The sequence below is a fragment of the Mus musculus genome, chromosome 6 (genome assembly GCF_000001635.26).
Source record: "Mus musculus strain C57BL/6J chromosome 6, GRCm38.p6 C57BL/6J".
Taxonomy (NCBI): domain Eukaryota; kingdom Metazoa; phylum Chordata; class Mammalia; order Rodentia; family Muridae; genus Mus; species Mus musculus.
The window spans coordinates 50,435,810-50,458,457 of record NC_000072.6 but is presented as its reverse complement, the minus strand read 5'-3'; the positions used below and the strand labels follow the sequence as shown (position 1 = coordinate 50,458,457).

Genomic DNA, 22,648 nt, shown 5'->3' with positions numbered 1-22,648 from the left:
AAGAAATTAAGCCAACGTAGAAAAACCCTACAAGGTGGTGGAGTCTCTAGAAAGATCAACAGCATTTGTTCAGCTCTTCAGAGAAGAAGACTCTCGAAACTTACTATATGCAACCATTGATCTTTCTCTAGTACATTCAGATCGTTGTGCTAAAATAGGACTGTGGGGAAAGCTAATTTTAGGACAGTAACGAGCTTTTGCAAGATAATTAACTCTGCGTGGGTTTCAACTTTAATCTTTCCCCTCTTGATTTGTAGGAGTGGAGCGCCTGGAAGTTTATTTAGAAGAGGAAGTGAAACTGAAAAGACTGGCTGAGATTCCTCTTTCTTGGAGGCAAAGCACTTTGAATATGAACAAATCTCTCATCCTGACTCATTAACTGCCTTCAGTACCAACAGGGAACACACAGTCAGCTTGGAAGAAACTTAAGAAAAATCCAAGGACAGGATGCCAGCTTAAACAATAAAACCATAGCTTTCTGTCCAGCCTTGGCTACTAGGCCATTTGGTACAGGCTACCACCTCGTTGTGTTCCAGGTAACTATGAATTAGGCTCAGCACAATATGTGTATGTATATAGTTATGTGATTGTGTAATCTGGCGTGTGAACTTTGGAGACGATAAACACCATTTACAAAGTCCAAAGGTTGGATTTGCCTGTAGCAAAAACATTTCTGTGGGATAAAAGGCATGTATTCGGTAGAAAAGCTGGCCTGGATGCAACAAGATGATTTGGAGTAGGGAGGGGAAAAAAAGTGAGTGTGACTCAGGCACCTGAGCTGGGCGTGGGCAAGGTGCCTCAGGCCTGCTCCTCGGTGCTCCTTCCGGTTTGGTGTAGTTTAGGAAGCCCTGCATCATTTATATAGGGATTGCCGAGTGCTAGGGCTCACAGCATCAAGAAAATCTGCTTTCTTCGTCAAACTTCCCCGGCCACCTGGCAGAGCCAAAGACAGTTCCAGAGAGTGTATCCGTGGAAGGTTCCAGAAAGTGAATATCCAAACCTAGTGAATGAAACATGGTTTATACAGATGTGAGAAAGAGCCTCAGAGACGTTCATACAGGGTCAGCCTGACAACGGTCAGCCGCTGGTGGAGGCATGTACTTGGCACTCTGGAACATCTAGAGTGTCAGCAGCTGAGCCAAAGGAGCCAACATGCCCAGTTCGGTGAGGCAGGCCAGATGGATCTTAAAGGGGTTAAATACATCTGCAGTTCCTAGTGCCCAGAAAGCGTTTCCTGAGCCTGAGAGCTGCTGAGTCCTTCCTGCTATGGGAGCCTATTTGAGAACCTCCTCCCAGAGGACTTCAGGGGCCTGAGCTTCTTCCATCACCCCTTCGGAGGCTCTCTGCATGGCGCTCTCTGTGCTAACAGTTCACCAATGTTTTCCTGATTATTCACATATATATATATATATATACTCTCTTTGGTTTATCGTCTGCGTCCTCTCTAAAATGTAGGTTCTGAGAGGGCAGAAACCCGGTGTGCCTTTACCGCAGGTGCAGGATCACATCTGTTCCTGGCATTCATCATTCCCTGCCCACCGGGCCACCTGCGGCGCTGGACTCATGTGCGGTTTGCAAATTGACCTCAAATTATCAGTGGCTGACATCCAAGCTAGGATTCTGGCAAGTGGGCGGTGAAGTCGGATGGGCCTGGACATCTAGCCAGATGCTCCTGCGTTTCGATCGCAAACTACACTGCATCTTCTTTCCTAACCTATGGACGGGAACTGTAACAACAACAACAACAACAACAACAACAACAACAACACCTTTCTCCCTTCCTGCCTCCTCTGTAACCCTATACCAATCTGGACAACTGCTTCTGGGGGCCAGGTCCCCAAAGTCCGAACCAGTTTCTAATATCTTGTGTCTAACCCTTGGCTCACCACATATTTCCCCCTTATTTATTCTCAGCTCTTTTCAGTGTTCAAGTGATTATTGTCCGTTGGACTACTTTAGTCCCCTGGAATCTTCTCCTTAAAACAGCTCCTTTCGCGCGAACCTCAACTTCCTCCTAAGTCATTCACTAAATATTTATTGAAAGCCTAAGGGGCACACACTACTCTAAGGATGCTGGGAGCCGCTGCCCCGCCCAGCCACACCTACCATCACTCTCCACCGCTCCACACGCCCTGAACCCTGGCTGGCGTCACGGAATCCGCCTGCAGCTTCCAAGTCCAACGCCTCACCGCCTTCCCCCGATGACTCCTGATTGGTGGGAGTGGGAGCCACTCTGCTGCCCCCCCTCCACCGCCCTTTTCACGTTATTCCGCCCAGTGGAGAACTCAGGCTCCTCCTCTTAGCTCCCTCCCCTCGCTCCAGCTCTTCAGCTAATTGCCCGGCAGCGCGCGCCCTAAAGTTCTAGGCGAAGTATTGAGAACTGGTCGCGGGGATCGCACACCGGCCAGTAGCAGGGGACCAGGGACCCCGGCACCAGGAGAGCTGGTGCACTGCGCGGGCTCTCGCCCACCATCTGTCTGCGAGCAGCGCTCGGCGCCCCAGTCTCCTGCGGCTGGTGCTGGAACTGCCGTCGGCTGAGACTTGCAGGGACCCGAGAAGCCCGGTTTGCGTCCTTCTCGGTCTGAAGCACGCACTGGGGAATCGAGAAGCGTCCCCAGCAGCGGAACACTTAGGTGAGCAACAGGGCGTCCGCCCGCCTGGGGTTGAGCTGTGGTGGAGGCCCCGAGAAGGCTCGGGGACGCAGCCATTCTCTATGGTTCAGACTGTGTCTGTGGTGGTCCCGGGAAGCCCGGGTCCACGGGGCAGCCCTGAGACTAGGAGGTCGTCTGTCGTGTAAGCGCCAGTTTTCTGGGAGGAAGCACTCTGGTGCTGCTCACCCTGGAGCTGTGCCCCTCGAGTTACAGCCTGGCGGGGATGGACCCGGAGAAGGAGCGGATCTCAGGAGCCTGCGTGCGGGTGCATGAGGATGCCGCGTAGAGGAGCTGTCCCGGCACAGCCTGGCGCTGTGACGGGCTGGAGGCACAGGAAACCTGCTTAATTCTGCCAGGAGGAAGGCTTTACTACACCCTCGAGCTTGGGGCCCTGCGGTGCAGGCACCTCGCTCTTCGGCCTCCCCAGTCAGGTCACACCGCTCCACAGTGTCTGCACTGGGACCGAGAGCACCCTTCCCTTGGGGCTTCAAGCACTCAGCGGGTGATTGGTGCCTCTGGCGTCTCCCGTGGCATTGTCTTGTGTCCTTCAGACACTTCTTAACCAGCCGCGCGCCTCCCAGACTGTTGGAGCTGAGAGGGACATAAAGTTGTCTCTCACCTTGTGTCAGGGAACGGGGCTGGGGCATTGGAGTCCCCTCCGATGTCGCAGTGCCCTAGGAATCTGATTACTTGATGAGATCGTTTGGGTAGTGTATTTTATTTACACTGTAGCTGCAGAAGATGGTTTCAGAGATAGGTAAGCATAGCTCTGACTTTGGGTCATCCACACTCAACACTCTAAGCATCATACAAGGTGAGGACCTCCTTTTGGCCTCCAGAAACCTTCAGACAGATTGCAGTGCATCCAGGCTAAATGTCCATTCTGTCCATCAACTCCACACTGCCCTGTTTGCAGCTCTTCACAGAGCCTAAAGCTGTCTGGAATCATCTGCTTGTTTTTCCATCTGCCAGCCTTCTTCCGCTGCTAGGATGCGAAGTCCTGGGAAAGCAGAGACCAGGTCCTATTTCTCGGTCGGTCCATCCTCAGTGTGGAGAAGGCAGCTCTCCACACTGCAGCCTCACACTACACATTTATGGAATGAGTAAATGTTAACTTCTTCATAATCTGAGACTATTGATTTCATGGCTGGTTTGGATTTTCATCTTTTTCCTTTTTTATCGGAAAAATTAATAAATGGCAGTAACTCCTGCTGATGAGCATGCACTAACCATCAAGGTATTTGCTGGGAGCTCTGTGTAGATACATATAGATGATCCCTAATATTATAGTTGTCTGATTAGCTAGATTTTTTTAAGTCCCCTATTTTAGATGTGTGTTTACAACCCCGTGCTTTTTTAGACAGGTGTGTGGTGGTTAGAGGACTTTAGGAGTTGGTGTGTTCTCCCTCTCCCTCTCCCTCTCCCTCTCCCTAGTTCCCTCCCTCCCCACTGTGGGATCCAGGAAGCAAACTCAGGTAGAAACCAGGTTTGCTAACAACCCGTCTCCTTGACCCAAGCTACACACTTTAGGCATTTAAGGCTCTTGCAGGTTACCCAGTTGTCCTAAGGTTATTAAGCTGTACTGTGACTCTAGCCTGTTTTCTATTTTGTTGGGTTACTTATATTTTAAAAATCAATTAATTAATTACATCCTAAATGTTGCCCCTCCCAGCCCCCCCCCGCCCCCCCCCCAAGAGTTCCTTCCCCCCAGTGTTGAATTACTAATAAGAGACGAAAATATGGTTTCCACTTTTGCAGGCAGTGGATATGTTGTTCAGCTAAAAGTTCCCGTTTTATTCCTGAGATCCATTTTCAGTAATGACTACCCATTGTAGGCCAGATAATACCAGACTGCACAGGACGAATTATGTCATAATCTTCACCATCTTGATAGGCTCTGTCACCGGAGGAGACTGCAGCAGGGTTCAGGAATTTGCCTGGGGTCAGTAGCAATTCCCCGAGGTCTTCATTATCTCTCTGACTCTAAACCCTTAGCACCTTCCCTCAGACTCTGATGTCTCTTCTCCTGCTGTTTAATCAGTGTTAACCCAGTGATGGAGCCCAGTGCTGATGCTCTCTGAGACTACCCTCTTTGTGAGTGGTCCAGGGTCTCACTGCCGTTCGTTTCTGTGGTTGAGTACATGGTGTGTGGGCCTGGTCCATCAGGGGCTTTTAATAGGGAGGAAAGGATATCCCCGTTTTCATCTGGATCCAGAAAGGAATCAGGCTGCTTTTTCCCACTGTGGTAAATGAGCTCCCACTGTGGACCATCCCCATCCCTTTCACAAAGTGCTGGAAAGATGAGTGGTTCCTCGCAGATGCAGAAGCCACTCGCCCCAGAAGGTTCTGAAGTGACTTTTCAGTAACATAAACACATTTAGCTCTTTCCACCCTTGCATGAAACTGAGGGTGTGGGGAGATTTGGGAAGAGATAGGATTGGTATGATTGCCTCCTAAAGGGCTAGTGGCAAAGAGGGAGGAGGAGGGCCACAGACATTCCTCTTCCTCTAGCTTCCAGACAGTTTTGGGATAATACAGTTCTCCCTGCGAGAGGGTCTGAGTAACCCATCATTTGTTTTATAATGTACTTCTTGCAGGGCTACCTTTTCTTAACTGACACTTCCATTTCAAGAGCTCCAGCAAGGGCTGGATTTGAATGCCCTGGAAGTGAGGGGGGTGTGAGAGAGACATTAGGGACTGGTGGGAGCTGTTAAGCTGAAAGCGCTTGCCATGCATAATTGAGAGCCATACAGTTTCCTGCTAACTCCAGTTCTGCCTAAATCCACTTATTCATTCACTTTCTGGCCTTCTCTAGAAACTTCTCTTTTGCCTTCTCAGTTACAGCTGTTCAGACCACATTCCTGCTTCCCTCCACCCGCCCTTGTCTCAGGATCTTTCTTGGTCTTTTGTAGCCTCCACAGTGCCTTAGTTCAGGGATATCGCTCTACCCTAACATTGTCTACAAGTGGTTCCCCTTTCTTTCTCTTGTCTAGCGTGTGTAGTAAGGCAGACTGTTTAAGAACTGTCAGTATTGTATTAGTAAACACTCTTGGGTGGCTTTTAGAGTTACTAACAATATTAGTTTTAGCCGGATTCTGGACTTAGATGTGGAGAGTCCTGTCGTGGATGTTGGCCACCCATGCATCACCTCTTTCTATTTTACGAGCCACATCAGAGCCACTGAGTTGTCCCTCAGTGACAAGGTGAGTGTAGGAAAGGCTCAGTTCTGTTTGCTATTAGTAAGTGTTGGAGCTGAGAGTAAAACCCAATTCCCTTTCACTACCCAGTTAGTGTAGACTCCTTAGCCCAGCTCGGGATTTGGGATCGGAGGCTCAGCCTTGGCTTCCGCTCTAGCGTTCCTGGCCTGTGTGCTGGTAACCTGAACCTTGTCACCAGAACGTCTGGTGTTTGCCCACGCGTGCCTGTTGCCTTCTGTGCTCTCCCACTGCCTTACTCTCTGTAAGAGCTGTCTTAGTCAGGGTTTCCACTGCTGTGAACAGATACCATGACCAAGGCATCTCTTTTAAGGACAACATTTAGTTGGGACTGGCTTACGGGTTCAGAGGTTCAGTCCATTACGGTCGTAGCAGGAAGCATGGCAGTTTCTAGGCAGGCATGGTGCTGGAGAAGGAGCTGAGAGTTCTACATCTCCATTCAAAGGAAGACACCAGGAGCAGGCTGTCACCCATGTGGCTAGGAAGAGGGTCTCAAAGCCCACCCCCACAGTGACACATTTCCTCCAACAAGGCCACACCTACCCCAACAAGGCCACACCTCCTAATAGTGCCACTTCCTAGGCCAAGCATAAGTCATACCACCACAAGAATGAAAGTCTTTCAAGCTGAGCTCAGACACTGCTTCTGAAAGCATAATCTCTGTGAACCCAAACTCTCAGAGCACTTAAAAGCAAAGACAAAAACAAGACTACCGTGTATTCCTGGCTGGCCTGGAACTCTCTGTGTAGATCAGCATGGCTTCAAACTCCGTGTTCCACCTGCCTCTGACTGCGAGTGCTGGGATCAAAGCGTGCACTGTGACTGGTCTTGTCAAAACATTTCTTTTTTTAAAGTGGGAATGAACACCCAGTTCTGACCGCTGAAGATGCCGTTGGTTTCTTTCTTTTCTTCCTCTGTGCCTTTATGTCTCCTGGTTCTTTTATCCCCTTGCTTTCTGGCCCACTCTTTATATTTAAATGTGTCACTCCTTTCTTTTATGTACATTATGAAGATGCTGTTGCTGCTGTGCAAGTGTATGTATGTGTATGTGTGTGTATGTGTGTATATGTATGTGTATGTGTGTGTATGTATGTGTATGTATGTGTATGTGTGTATATGTATTTGTATGTGTGTGTATGTGTATGTATGTGTATGTGTTTGTATGTGTGTGTATGTGTGTATATGTATTTGTATGTGTGTGTATGTGTATGTATGTGTATGTGTGTGTATGTATGTGTATGTATGTGTGGAGTATTTGTGCATGCTCATGCAGATACACATGCGTGTACATATTTGTCTCTCCTAGTGCTGAATTTGGTGTAGGTTCTGGGGACCTTAACTCATGTCTTCACCCCCCATCCCTCTCTCCTAGATTTTAAATGTCTTGAAGGCAAGGCAAGTGGGTTGTTTCTGTTCTTGACCTAAGGATCTGGTGTCCTTTTGATAGAAAAGACTCAATTAAAAAAATTAGACAATTATATTTGGTTACATTGTGTTAAAAAAAAGCAGTTGGAATGTGTCATTTTGTTTTCTAGTTTTGTGTTTGTGTTTGTTTTGTTTTTTAAATACAGGGTTATTTGCTTATTGTTATGTGGCTCCAGGCTGAACTTTCTCTTCTGCCTCTTCTTGCTAAGTGCTGGGATTGTGGGCATGAGCCATCCTGCCCAGCCCTGCTTTCTAGTGTTTGATCCATAATACTTTAATGCATACCTTTGTAACTGTATGCTGAAGCAACAGAGCATCTAGCGAAATCCACGGGAAGCACTTATCCTGAGCCCTTTTAAGCCACAGAGGGAATCGTAAACTCTTATATATAACAAAGCTGTGGAATAAACACCATGTGTGTGGTGTACACTGTTTTCTAGTTTGTTGAGGTTTGGCCCGTTGCTATGTATTGCAATGCTAACTACTGGCCCTGGTTGCTTCAGGGAGGAGAGAATCCACATGTACATCAAATAATGATATGTGATCTTGCTTCATAATTTAAAAGTATTGGTTAAATAAAGATCCTGACAGCTGATAGCTGGGCTGAAGAGAGTTAGGTGGGTTTGCTTCTCTGGCTTGGGGTCTGAGGAGGACCAGGAGGAGAGAGAGAAGAAGGTGGAGAGAGGAGAAGATGCGATGGGGTAGATGAATCATGAAAACATAGCCATGAGGGCCGGTCAATTGGAGTTAAGTGTGGCCCAGATGGAACATGGCAAGTTTTAATTTGGGCTTATGACTAGGGAAATAGATACTAATAGCTTAGAGGGTAGCTATCTGCTCATCTGTAATGCATTTAAGGGTTTTTTTTTTTTTTATAAATATAAAAGTTTTGTGTCTTTTATCTGGGAACTGAATGATCCAGGGCGGGGGTAGAAACCCCTGACTGAGATTAAATATTTATTACAACATTTCTTATCTGTGCTAATGTTACTCTTATTATGAGCCTATTACAGGGGGTGTGAGGTGGCTTGTCTGACTAAGTGCTTGCCTTGCAACCATGAGGACCTTAGTTTGATTCCCAGAAACCTGGTGCTGTGGCTGCTGATCCTAGCACTAGGGAGGTGGGGACAATTGAATCTTTGCTGGCAGGCCAAGTGAGAAGCCCTGTCTTGAAAGGAGAGAGCAGTACCCAAGGAATGACATCTCAGGTTATCTTCTGACATCCATATTCATTCATGTATACACTACACTTGGTCTCTCATACATACTACACTCTCTCTCTCTCTCTCTCTCTCTCTCTCTCTCTCTATATATATATATATATATATATATATATATATATGTATACATAAACAGACACTTTGGAATTCATTCTGTCTATGGATTTTTATTTATCAATTAATATTTTGAAGTTTAGTACGATTTCCATGGCCTCTCTGAATCAGGTCCAGCCCCTGTCCAATCTTATAGCTGGATCAAGTGGCTTGGACTGAATTGGTCACTGGAGTTTATTGTTGTGGTTTTGTAAACAGTTTTGTGTTACATTGTATTACGTTTGTATTTGTCATTTTGTATTACATCTGGATAATGTAGTATAAACACCTTGTGTATGTAGCGTATTTGGCCACTACTTTTTAAAAAAACAACAGCGTTGGAGCCATAATTCATATGTGGTGGTTTGAATGAAAATGGCTCTCATAGATTCATTGGGAGTGGCACTATTTGGATGTGTGCCCTTATTTGAAGAAGTGTGTCACTGGGAGGGTGGGCTTTGGAGCTTCAGAAGTTCAAGCCAGGCCCAGTGTCTCTTTTTCTTCCTGTCTGCCTGCCAATCCAAATGTAGAATTCTTGGCTCCTTTTCCATAATGGACTAAACCTCTGTACTGTTGGCCAGCTCCATTGAAATGTTTTCCTTTATAAGAGCTGCTGTGGTCATCGTGTCTCTTCACAGCCATAGAAACCCTGAGACATCATGTGTCATACAACCGTAATTCATGTATCATGTAATTCATCCTCTGAAGTTATACAATGTAATAACTCCTAGTATCATGTTGTGCAACTGTCACAATAATTAATTTTAGGACACGTTATTACCCCTATTTGTGTCTGTATGCAATCATTTGTTCTGAAAAGGCAGGCATAGACTCTGAGACTTTTTGTGTCAGATTTCTTTCATCCAGGATTTTGTTTTCAAGGTTCATTCCTGGGATGATAGGAGTCAATACTTCATTATTTTTATACTATTTTAATTATTCCATATTTAAGTTAGTCATAATGCCTTTAACCCCAGTACTCAGGAGGCAGATGCAGGCAGATTTCTGTGAGTTCCCCACCATATTGTATAGACCATGTTTTATTACCCATTTGCCAGTTGGAGGAGCTGGCGGATTTTTGTAAACTTTCCCAAGTTCTGGTCACTCATGCCCTTGATTGAGTGGCAGTGCCCTTCACATCTTGACGCCACACTGTGTGACAGGAGATAGATCCTTAGGAAGCAGCAATTGATAAAGTATTGTAGTGAATCTGTCATGTTGGGGTCCTCAAAGCATCTTGGTTTCCTGTGGTGCTGGGGACCTGTGTCAGGACCTGTGAGATGCTAAGCTTATACATACTCTGTCACTGCGCTTACAAATCCAGCTTGATTATTTAGACACCAACTCAGAAACACCAACAGTTTAAAAAGAGCTGTTAATCAAGGAGATGTGACTACGGATGAAATACTGTAACAGTGTAGAGAAGACAAGATCAGCGAATGCGTGGTGGCCACTGAAGTGGATGCCGTGCGTCTGGGATGTTCTTTGTGTCTGCAATGTCTACTGATCAGCCATTGGTTATGTGTGGCTGCTGGACACTTGAATTTGACTATTCTTTACCAAGATGTAATGTCTGTGTAAAATATTCTTTACCAAGATGTAATGTCTGTGTAAAATGCATACTGAATTCTGAAGACCGAATATGAAAGAATGTAAAAATGTCTCAGAAACATTTTTATTAATTACATGTTGAAGGTTTTTTTTTTTTTTTTTTTTTTTTTTTTTTTTTTTTTTTGGTTTTTCGAGACAGGGTTTTTCTGTGCAGTCCTGGCTGTCCTAGAACTCATCTTATAGACCAGGCTGGCCTTGAACATGAAGAGATCTGCCTGCCTCTGCCTCCCAAGTGCTGGGATTAAAGGCGTGTGCCACTTCCCCTGCCACTCCCCCCCCCCAGCAATATTCCAGGCATATGAAGGCACAGATTCAACAATAATCTCATTTTCTTTTATCTTTCTTACTTGATGACTTAAGTTAAAATTATATATAGGGATCATATTATAGTCTGTTGGACAGTGCTGGTACTCATGGGTTTTTTTTTTTTTTTTTTTTTTTGGGGGTTTTTTTGATTGTTTGTTTGATTTTGTTTTTTCAAGATGAGGTTTCTTTGTATAGTCATGGCTGTCCTGGAACTCATCTTATAGACCAGGCTGGCCTTGAACACACAGAGATATGCCTGCCTCTGCCTCTGCCTCTGCCTCTTAAGAGCTGGGACTAACAGTGTGTGCCATCATGACTGGCTGCTACTCATTTTTGTGTGTGTGTATGTTTGAACATTTCATATTAGTATGTTTTAAAACATCTAAGGACATCTCACATTTTAAAAAACATACAGTGGAATATTTTTGTAAAAAATCCTTCATATTTGGAAAGTTTAGGGAATATGGGTTCACTTCAAGGTGCTTTGGCCTTCAAATGTGGCCTTCCACACCCATGTGAAAATTTGAAAAAAATTTTTTACAGTGCTTGGATTAGCAGCCTGGGAGGCCAGAATTGCTTCTTTGTCTGTTTATTGGATTCTTTTGAAATTGATGAAATATTTTCTTCATTTTAGAAGAATATAGGAAAGTGAAGGATGATTTTATAGTTTTTGACTATGTTATTTATACTCCAGAGTTGGTTTTTGTTTTTGTTTTTGTTTTTTTCTGGAGTTGCTTTCTAATGGCCTCTATTGAGCATGCATAAAATATAATGCTAAATGATAATGTGGAGATTTAAAGCCAAGAAGTTGGTTGCTTTCCTACAAAATTTATTTAGATGAAAACTCTTATCTCTGTCTAGATGTCTGTTTACTCAGAGAATGATAGGGGAGCTAATACGTTCAGGTCTTGGGGGAGGTGTGGGTCAGATGAATTCCCCTAAAGGACTCATCCACTTTGTGGGAATGGGAAAATCAGAGCTTCAAGTCCAGTCGCTGTGGCTCCTAAGGAAGGGTCAGGAGAGGATCATAGACTCTTAAGTTTCTGTAGTTTTTTATTTTTTAAATTTTTTAAATTTTCACTCTTTTTGGTTAAAGTTCTGAAATTGGTTTTTGTGATGTTGTGTTGGCCAAAGGCTCTCCTTACCAGAACATTTTCCCACTTGTGTGTTAAAGCACAGTGAAGTAAAGATTTCCAATCCTGTGTCCTGTGTTGCTGTCAGATATTCTAATATTCATAAGACACTTAATTAAAGTTTAAGTCTTCTAAAACTATGGGAAGCCACATGTGGCGTTGCAGAGTGGCACTGACTACTGCTGCCCACCACACATAAGTTTGGACAAACAACCAATGTGTACATATGCAGTAAAGTTTTTTGCAAAGACACTGCCTGGCCCGGGCATGATAATGAGGGTTTGAGAGTATAACCAATCAGATGTGAGACATGCAAATGAGGTATGATAATGAGGCTCTGTGAGGTACAGAGAGAGAGAGAGAGAGAGAGTAGCCAATCAGATGAGGAACATGCAAATGAGGCGTAGTGCATAACCAATCCGGGTGTGAGACACGCCTCTCCTAGGCCTTTATAAGCAGCACCAGTTCTGGGCTCGGGGTCTTTTCGCCTCTGCAATCAAGCTCTCCCAATAAACGTGTGCAGAAGGATCCTGTTGCAGCGTTGTTCTTGCTGGTCGAGTCCGGCATGCACAAGATAAAACAAACTTCTCTCTCTGAGTTATAAATATTGGGCAATGAGCTGCAATGCTTAGAGGCAAATACTAAATAATCAATGTGATTTTAATTTCACCAATATTGATAAATTCTAGTGAACACCTCACTAGAATGAATGTGTGAAGTAAGATTTCAGGTTCATTTGTTTTGAAAGCATTTGTGGATCCCATTCCAAGTCTCAGGCACCATGCTGGATGGGGAATTAGCAGTAGACTCTACCTTCAGGACTTTACAGGCTAAAAGAGGATGCAGACATTAAACAGAGAATTCATTAGTTACCATGGTGATATGTGGCTCAAAGGGAAAGAGTCTGGATTTTAATTGGGACCCTGGGGAGCAAAGTTCTATTTTCCTGTGGGTCACAATTCAGGCTGCAAAGATCTGAATGAGGAAAAGAAGAGAGACTGACTGGGATCCTCCCAGGAGAAGGAGACGTGCCAAGTCCTGTCCTTTTGTACCTTTCAGGTTGTAGGAGGCCACGTGGACTTGGGGAGAAGGGTTTGAATTTCTTTGATGCTACACACAGATTTGTTTATTTACTAATTGGGATTGAGTCCAAAGTTGAGTTTCTGTTACTTCTGTAACTGAAGCTGAACAAGGTCTAACAACCAGAGTTGACTGGTGTGGCTCTCAAAGGAGCTTAAGTTGCTGGCTCTCTTTCAAGTGTAGCTCATTTGTCAGGGACCAGGATGAGTTAGGGGTATGGATTTGTTTTCTTATGGCGGTGACAAAATGCCTGGCCAGAAGCAAGCTAAAGTAGGAGAGGTTTGTTTGGTTGGTGATTTAAGGGATGCAGCCCATCACGGTGGGGAAGGCATGGCGGCAGGAGCATGCTGGTCCTGTTGTGTCCACAGTCAGGAGGCAGAGAGAGATGGATGATTGTGCTCGCTTGTGGTCTGCTTTTTATTTAGTCCTGTACCCCAGCTGGTGAGATGGTGTTGCCTACATTTAGGGATGGTCTTTTCCTCCTCAGCCAAACCTCTCTGGAAATGCCCTCATAGACACAGCCAGAGGTGTGTCTCCTAGGGGACTCCAACTCCAGTCAAGTTGACAGTGAAGATGAACATCGTAGGTATTTGAGGGTGTGACAGCCTGATGTGGATTTTGTTCTCACAGATTCAGATCAGTTTTCAGCTAGTTTCTTACGTGGGTGGACATCCCACCTTTGCTTCCTGTGGGGCTTGGGAGTCTCTAGAGAAGGACCCATGCAGCCATTCAGGGTGCTGATGAACACAAAGAACAGACAACAATGGCAGCTGGTGACTGTGTCAAACTGCGTGTCACAGAAAAGCATTTGGGGTTAGTAGAGGTCAGAGGCTGGGAACAGAGATATACGGTGGCCACAATTGGAGAAGAGTAAAGAAATGTTATCAACTTTTTTTTTCTTTTTCAGATACAGGGTTTCTTTGTGTAGCTTTTGGTTGTCCTGGAACTCACTCTGGAGACCAGGCTGGCCTCAAACTCAGAGATCCACTTGCATCTGCCTCCCCAGTGCTGGGATTAAAAGTGCCTGCCACTACTGCCCTGCTATCAAGATATTTTTAAAATTAGTATGACAGTTCCTAGGACCAGGGGTTGGTGGCGGCAGTTGAGAGAAAGGCAAAGATGGTTCTATGGGTGAGATAATGTAATTGGAATCTGTGTTCTATCTTCCACTAAAATAAGTTCCAGATGGAGCAAAAACTTAACATCAAAACAGCTAGAAAAATGAGAACCCCACTCCAGGAGTTGATGGAGACAGGAAATCCTTCCTAGATACGATACAAACCCAGAAACTTTTATGCATATAATTTTTTGCAAGACCAAATCTTTGTAGTTATTTCAAAGGACAACAAAAGTTTTAGGAAAGAGTACCATGGTGTGCTACACAGATGTACTTTTATCAGCATATAAAGACAAATCCATAAGAGAAAGGCTAGGTACTCTGGAGGTAAAGAATATGAGTGCACAGTTCAGAAAGCTGTACAGAAGTGACCTTTTTCTTGAAGTTTTATTCAATGTATGTGAGTACACTGAAGCTGTCTTCAGACACACCAGAAGAGGGCATCGAATCCCATTACAGATGGTTGTGAGCCACCATGTGGTTGCTGGGAATTGAACTCAGGACCTCTGGAAGAGCAGTCAGTGCTCTTAACCGCTAAGCCATCTCTCTAGCCCCCAGCAGTGACTCTTAAAAATGTTGAAACTTTAATCACTTTCACAAAACCTTAATAAGGTGCTAGTTTTTACATGCCAGATTGGCAAACATCACGGCAATGGAAGTACTGGCAAAGGAATGAGGAAATGTGGGCTCAAATACTGGATGGAAGTTTAAGCTAATATAGCACCTATAATTTATCAAAATTACAAATATAGTCATTGCCTGAATCAACAGTTACAATTCTAGGAATCTTATCAGACTTACAAATGTGTAAGCTTTATCATTTAAGATACAAGTAACGTGTAGAATACATAGATGTATGGTATGCATTGACTATCAACAAAGGGATTATATATTATCTATTGTGTAAAAATACATCTCTATATAGTATATTTCATACATCTCTATGGATCTATATGGATGCCTATATTTGCACATGCGCACATTCACCAAGCTGGTGGTCCATGGTCAGCCTCCAGGGCATGGGTGCCTTCTCCCAGGTCCTTGCTGATGACCTGCGATGCTGCATGAATCGTTCCTGGTGGGTGCAGGCACAACATGGAAATCAACAAGCAGGTCTAGTCAGGATGCTTTCCCAGGGAGCTACTTGGTAAACATTCACTTTTTCTCTTTGTATATTTACAAATATAAAATATCTTGAAGGATACACAAGAGGTTGCTAATGCTAAATTCCCCCAGGAAGGGGTAGCAGGAAACAGGAATATTAATGATGAAGTTGGAATTGTGTTTTTTGAATTTGCTACAAGTAAATGTGTTACTTATTTTTAAGAAAGAATCCAAAGTAGTCAGAGAGTCACTGCAGATTTTCATTTCCATTAGTGTGTTATTTATGATGTGGTGTTCGTGTCTGGGAGAGCGGAGACAGAAGCTCTTAGGGGAAAGGGTGCTTCTGGTTGTGACGTGCCTAGCCGGCACTGTTGTCAGCATGGAATGTTCAGTAGCAACTTGGGAAAGAAGCAAAGCTTGTGACCCTATCTGGGTCAGCAGTTCAGTGGGTATTATGACAGCTGAGGAGGTTCCTAGGAGGTCCCAGTCTCAGGCAGGTCCCAGGAGGGACAGCAGGATGCATGCTGTTCTTTGGGGACAGTAAGCCAAAAGTCAGGTAGGAGAAGGAAAACCAGCCACATGGGTAGGACCACACAGCATAATGATAGTCATGGGTCTTACGGAGTAACGACTAAAAAGGAATAGCTGCCCTCTGTATTTACTGACAGAACATCACCACATTTAGCTCTGACAACCAACATTTAGATGGAATTATGTTTCCAGTAAACTCCTTGAGCTGAGGAGGGTAATTCTAAACAGGGTCGATCTGCTGGACTACGTGCTGATAGAACGGGGCCTCAGAGCAGGGTGGGATTTCAGAAAATGGGGAAGAAAGGAGAGAGAAAGACATTTCAGGTGAAGATAGCTGTGGGCCACAGTGGAAAGCAAGTTATCTTTTGTAGCTGGAAGGTGGGATTTGATAGGAATTCCAGGGTATGCACGGCTGTTCAATTCTCAGCCAGCTGGAGCCCCAACAGATGGTTTGAACACGGGATTGTGTGTTCCCCAATAAGACTGGCAAAGGGTAGACAGCACATTCCTGGAGGACTGCTTATAGTGGAAAAGAGAGACTAAGAGGCAGAAAAATCACAATAAAAGGGGAGCTAGATGATGCAGTGGTCCATGAAACAAAGGGTACTGGGATGGCTTTTACACATCTGGTCTCTTGGTGTTGCCTTGTTTGAGACTATGTAGCCTGGGCCGGCCTGGAACTCATGGAGACCAGGCTAGCCCTAGAATCACTGAGCTCCACCTGCCCTTGCCTTCTGAGTGCTGGGGGTTAAAAATGTGTGCTACCACACTCAGCCCAGTCACTTGGTGTTTGATGGAAGCTTTATTGGCCTGTGTGGCAGTATATTTGTGTTTTTATCTGAGAGTAGTTTATGAAAGAGATGCTCTATCTCTAGACCATTCTACATGGGAATAAGCAAAGTTTGGTGAATGGTGATTTGTTGACAGATGTATGTGCATTGATTATACATTGTATCTGGTAGGTTTCACAGAGACTGCTGCCTCTGTCCTTAGGAGAAGGGGGTTGGTATGAGCGAGTCTCTCATCTTACAAGCATGCATATGCACGTAGCACAAACTGTGGGCTCCTTAGGGCTCTATACTCAGAGTGATCTTAACTTTGTACATGTATTACTTAGGGATCATACCAATAATAAGGAGTCAGAGAGGAAAAGGTGGTGGCCTAAACAGGATTAAGAAAAAGGACTGCATGTATGGACTTCCCGAAGGTAGTCTGCTCATGGCTGGAAATTCCTGTTCTTCTAGTCTTTAGTCTCAGGGCCTGAAGAGCATTAGGACTGGTTTGTTCCTTTGAGCTCTGCATGCCTTAGACCTTGGTTAGGACCCAGAAGCCTCTTTGCTTCTTTGGCATCTGTCCAGCTCCTGTCACAGTGCAGATCAGATGTAGGTGGACACTTGTGTAAGAGAGCTAGCTGCCTTTTCTAATCCACAGGTGGCACTTTTGCTCATAGGATAGTGTTTGGATTTCCTCTGTGAAATGCGATGTGGAGTTGCAACAGATGCTGAGACTCTCCTTCACAGCCAGAGTGTCCTAGGCTATCCAAGCTCTAGGAGGTGAGGTTCTGGGACGTGCAGTGGCTGTATGGCCTGCACTGTGGTTTACAAGTCATGGCCCTGCCTATGTCCTCAAGGGTATTGAGCACTGCTCCTCCTTAGCCAACTGTTGATACATGTGAAAGAGCCATAGGAAACAGCCTGGCGATTGCCAGCTGGGCAAAAGACCCAGCTAGAGGAGAGGATCATGTGACTAGGAAACAGAGATAAGTTTCTCTGGTATACTGCTTCTAAGCCCCAGCAACATTGTAACCAGTTTCAAAGATTCATTGTGTGGATCTGTTGTGTAACAGCTTCCTTGTGGTTGAGACATTCCATCCTGCTGGGAAGCTCCTGAAACAGAAAGGTAAACAACTCAAACTAGTTTCAGGAAGTCCCTGAAACTGACCAGATTCACCATGCCCCTCTCTACCAGAGTAAGCAATTGAAGTTGAGAGTCCCGCCCAGAGGAAGTGACGCTGATCTACAAAGAAGATTTTCAGAGGAGAAAAGCTACAAAGACTTTGAGAGCAGACCAGCTGCCTCGAAGAAGGGAAGGGGAGATCAGACCGACTGCCTAGAAGAAACAGAAGCCAGGCTGCCTCTAAGAGTCACTTAGACACTTTGCAATCTGACTGTGCAATAAGTTCCAGGTTCGCAGCTATGTGAGCTGTCACCCATGCTGGGCTGGGCCTTGGTGATGCAGCTGTCTTTGAGTCATTTCTGCTCCTGTAAGTAACCTCTCACTCATATTTCTTTAAGTAGCCCCAATAAAATTCATTGGTTCACCAAGTAGGGCAGGAACCATAGTTGGTGTCTGGACAGGGACCTGAGAGAACCAGAGATGAGTTAGGGAAGAGCAAGTGCATGGTCCTGGATAAGAATAGCAAGGCCTGAAGTTGTGACGCCTGAGATGGAGCTTCTCTGGAGGAAATTCCAATACAGTTGTCATTTCCTGGATGGTGGGCGTTCTTGTGCCTTTGCGCTATAAGAGTGGTTGTATTGTTCTTGCAGTAGGTAGTGAGACATACAAGTAAGGCCGAGCCATCAGGATTAGGAGTGTCTGTAGGAGGCAGTCTCAGAATAGCAGCCTTCATCTGTGTGGTATGGGTGGCATGCCAGCTAGATGACTGGAGTTCCCTGTGTGAATGTGGAGACACCCTGAAAACAGTTAAAAAAAGGTAGAGGGAACGTTACGGTCTTTGAGGTTAGTGCAGCCGAGGAGGCTGCCTGGCCAGTGTTGTGCTCAGTTAGAAATGTACTTGAGGCCAAGATGGCGGCCAGGCAGGGGCTTGTTGTGTAAAGGCGTTGTTGCAACAAGAAAGAGAGATGTAGCCAGTATTCTCTGTTAGCTCCTGATTTAGCAACTAAATTAGATAAACAGGAAGGAGAGATGGTAAAAGCAGTAAAAGATAAGTCCAACCTTTAGTAGAAAAAGAGAGGAAAAATCTGTAATCTAGCACGTAGACGGGGCATTAATGTTGTATCAGGAAATTGTTAGCACTTGAATTGCTAGCATTAGGGAAGGCTTTTCAGCAAGTAGTGAGAGAGCCTGACCTTTGAGGCTGAGGGACACAGGCGCTGGTGGGAGCAGTCTAACTGCTGTGGAGGCAGAAAAACTAAATAATGGAACTCCCCATCCTCTCCTTAATTAAGGCAAAGGCTGTATAACCCGAGATAGTATGAAAAAGAGCAATCCCTGATGGACCGGTTTATCAAAGCCATTAAGAGCATTTGGAAGACCCCATAAATATCGGGAGCTGGAGGACCATTGAGGAGGGTCAGGTGTTGGCTGTATTTGAACCCTAGCTCACTGGGCCAGACAGAACTCTGTTTACAGAGGAGTTAAACAAAGGTTGATCCAGAAGGGATCAACCTCAAGGCTAGTATCAAGCTTTAATGGCTGAGTCCTTTGGTGGAACAAGATCTTTATAAAGCAGGAAAGGCTTTGGCAGATGTCAGTGACTTAGAACAGCATGTGAGGAACGTCTTCAAAGTAAAAGAGCCACCCAGAGGAGATCATTAAAAGGTAAAGTATGTGGCAGGATTTATGTTGAACTAGGGTTGCTAAGGAAAATCTGATAGAAAGGCATTGTGTGCTAAGGAGCATCTGCCTAAGGAGAAGACATCCTTGACAGAATACAGATGAAGCACAGCAAGCCTGTCCCAGGAGTGGGTGATCCCCCAGACCAAGGAGGGGACACAGCAAAAGATAAAGCTGGGGTGTAGACTGTTCGCCCAGCTAGAACTGCCCCGACAACCAGGGATGGTGAATGGGAGGCTAGAGGCATGTGCCAACCCAGGGTCACTCTGACCTAGTGAGTCAGAGGTGCAGCGGGAAAGCAGGGCCACATTTACCTTTGGCCTTGAGTATGTCTGAGCAGACTAAGTCAAATCCACTGAGTTGATCAGGTGTGGAGAAATGTAGGGAGGCTCCCAGAACAGGCTCCAGGTCATGTAAACATAATAGTTCAGAGAGAATCGCCAAGGATTACAGAGAACAAATTAAGTTAGCACCTCCTATCTATGTGTATTAGTCAGGGTTCTCTAGAGTCGTAGAACTTATGGAATGTCTCTCTGTATTGAGGGAATCTTATTGTGATGACTTACAGTCTGTAGTCCAACTAACCCAACAATGGTCAGCTGTCAATGGGAAGTCCAGGAATCTAGTAGTTGCTCAGTCCCACAAGGCTAGTTGTTTCAGTTTGTCTTCTGTAGAAGTAGGTTCCAACAGATGTGCTGGCAAGTAAGTGCAAGCAGTAGAAGAATGAATCTTCCTTCTTCCAAAATTGTTATGTAGGCCTCCAGCAGAAGGTGTGGCCCAGATTAAAGGTGTGTACTACCCACCACGCATGGATCTGGGACTTGCCTGGTCCCAGGCTGACCTTGAACTCAGAGATCTCCTTGCCTTAGTCTCCTGATATTAAAGGTGTGTACTACCTTGCCTGGGCTTAAGCTTTTCATGGCCACTACCACTCAAGATCTCCATATCAAGATCCAGGTCAGGAACTTGTGTCTTCAGCCTCAAGATCTGGATCACAGGTGAGCCCTCCCTACTCTGTACTGTAGTTCATTCCAGATATAGTCAAATTGACAACCAGGAGTAGCCATTACACTATGCTTTGTACCTGACCTTGATCTTTGGAGGAAGCAAATGATACAAATGGATGGAACCTGTCCCTGCTGTATTAGACCTTACTCCTTTCAACTCCTGGTTGGATGCCAGACCCTATTGCTGAAGACACTGCACATCCGTGCTTTGACTTAGAACATGGAGAAATTAAGCTGGGTCTGAACTGGAAACTTGCGTCCTGCTGACTGGTATTCATAGTGCCAGAGGGGTCTGTGCCAGCTGCAGGTGAACTGTCAACAACATCCCTGCTTGGGTATGAACTTTGTGTACTAAAAATACCAACACACAAGATTGCATGTGCCTGCTTGTGCAATAGTGGCTTGGCTGTTGTGGGTCAGACCAACATCCTTCTGATTGGATCTAAGGCCAGCTGCACAAAACCAGATTCAAGCCTAGTACTGGGAGCCAGAACAAAACCTATGGCTGGGGAGGTCAAAGGTTCCTCTGGGGAGGCAACTTCTGCTTTTTTTTTTTTGTTTTTTGTTTTTTTTAGATAGATGTGATGTGCCTGTCAAATTGCCTTCTAAACTTGTGTTTACGCCCATTATCAGCCTCTCTCATAACCACTGGAGAGCTCCTGAGATCAAATGGCTGTTACTATGATGTGGTGGCCTGCTTCTTAGTCATAGGTGGATGGATGTCTATAGTCATCCCCTCCAAGGCTCAGGGATCATTGAAGAAGATGGGACAGAAAGAATGTGAGAGCTGGAGGAAGGCGCCGAGTCTTGTGTAGCAGTTTCCTCCCAGATTGAAATATTTCATCCTGCAGGGCTGCTGCTTGTCTCTTTTGCTTTCTGGCTACTACAAGGTGAACAAGCTTCCTGTGCCACACACGTCCACTATCACGCTATGTTGTGCTGCCACTGGCTTGAAGGCACATGTGCCAAGTGACTGTGGAAACTCCTCTGCCTTCTCAGTGGCTTTTCTCATTTCTCCTCCTTCACATTAATGGAAAGCTGACAAACAGCAGTGTGCTGGCTACTTTTATGTCAACCTGACACAGGCTAGAAACATTCCAGAACAAATAATTTCTTTTGAGGAGGAAATGGCCCCCACCAGATTGGTCTGTGGGCAAGTCTGTGGGGAGCATTTTCCTGATTAGTGATTGATTTGCGTGGTCCCAGACCATTGAGCAAACAGCGCCCCTGGACTAATGGTTCTGGGTCTATAAGAAAGCAGGCTGAGCAAGCCATGGAGCAAGCCAGTAAGCAGCACCCCTCCATGGCTTCTGTGTCAGTTCCTGCCTCCTTCCAGGTTTCTGCTTTGAGTTTTTTCCCTGACTTCCTTGGATAATAGACTGTGATCCTGAGCTGTTTGCTGAATTAAGCCCTGGTTTTGCTGATAGTGTTCTGTCATGCCAATAAAACACACTGCTACTCAGAACAATAAGATAACCCTGAGACAGGATGTGAACTAACTGTATTGAAGGGGTGTGAGGAAAATGGCCTTGAGAATAGATGAACGACTCCCCCTGGGGGTGAGTGATTGTGCCAGGCTGAGCTGTGCACTCACAGCCCTTCAGCCTCATAAGACGTAGAACTCAAACTTTTTCCATAAGCATGGAGACAATACACATGTTTGTGTGCCTTAATCACACTCTGCCAACACATGCAGACAAAAATTGCTTCTAACTTTAGAAGGGTTAGGAGCGATAAAAAGTTGTGGAGAGAGCACAGAAAGCCCTTGTCTGCCCCAACCAAGTTTTCCTTAGTAGTAACATCTTAATGTTATGATCCATTTATCAAACCATCGAGCTGGTGCTGGCATAGTAATTCGGAACGTCCTTTGGCTGTCCTAGAGTCCCAACCAGCTTTTCCTATTATGCTAAATTATGCATCTCCCAGGCTCCTTTTGGCTGAGACAGTTTCTCAGATGTCTTTGTGTGTGTTGTGATGCTCTAACTGAAAACCTTAGGTTAATTAATTAATTATTAATTAAAAATTTTATTTTGTCTGCATGGGTGTTTGTCTGCATATATGGCTTTGCACCATGTGTGTGATGGATGCCTTCAAAGGTCAGGCAGGAAGAGGGCATTGAACCCCATGGAGGGTGTTAAGTCTCCATGTAGGTATTGGGAATTGAACCTGGATCCTCTGGAAGACCAGCCAGTGCTTAGATATGATTCTAGACCAAGAGTGGTTCAGTTACAAAAGTGCTTGCTGTTTAAACACGAGGACCTGTATTTGGACCCCAGATACTCCTGTAAAAATTGTATGGAGTGATTCGTGCCTGTATTCCCGGAGCTTCTGAGAACCAGTTCCCAGGGTTTCACTGGCCCTCCACCAGCCCAGCAGAATCCATGAGCTCCATGCTCAGTGACATACGCTATCTCAAAAATAACATGGAGAATAATCGAGGAAGGCATCTGCTATTGACCCCTGGCCTCGGCAAAAGAGCAGGCAAATGTGTGTGTGGGGAACACAGAGATCAATTTATTTATAAAGAGGAGAAGTGTATCCTTGTACAATTTGGGAGGATGGGATACCCAGGATCCAGG

The 22,648-nt window shown here is 45.2% G+C and overlaps 1 protein-coding gene across 10 annotated transcripts in view; it reads left to right on the top strand.

Moving 5' to 3' along the window:
• The first annotated feature begins 2,103 nt into the window (after window positions 1-2,103).
• The window catches only part of Osbpl3 (oxysterol binding protein-like 3), a 163,028-nt gene continuing 142,483 nt past the window's right edge, over window positions 2,104-22,648 (top strand). For 3 of the 10 annotated variants that reach the window (XM_030255598.1, XM_006506630.3, NM_001347213.1), the window contains exon 1: window positions 2,104-2,633. The gene's annotated coding sequence lies outside the window, so the exon portion shown is untranslated. Of the gene's footprint in view, window positions 2,634-17,454; window positions 17,750-22,648 lie in introns of all 10 variants that reach the window. The other 7 variants (XM_006506635.3, XM_006506633.4, XM_006506634.4 and 4 more) reach the window with 5 other exon arrangements.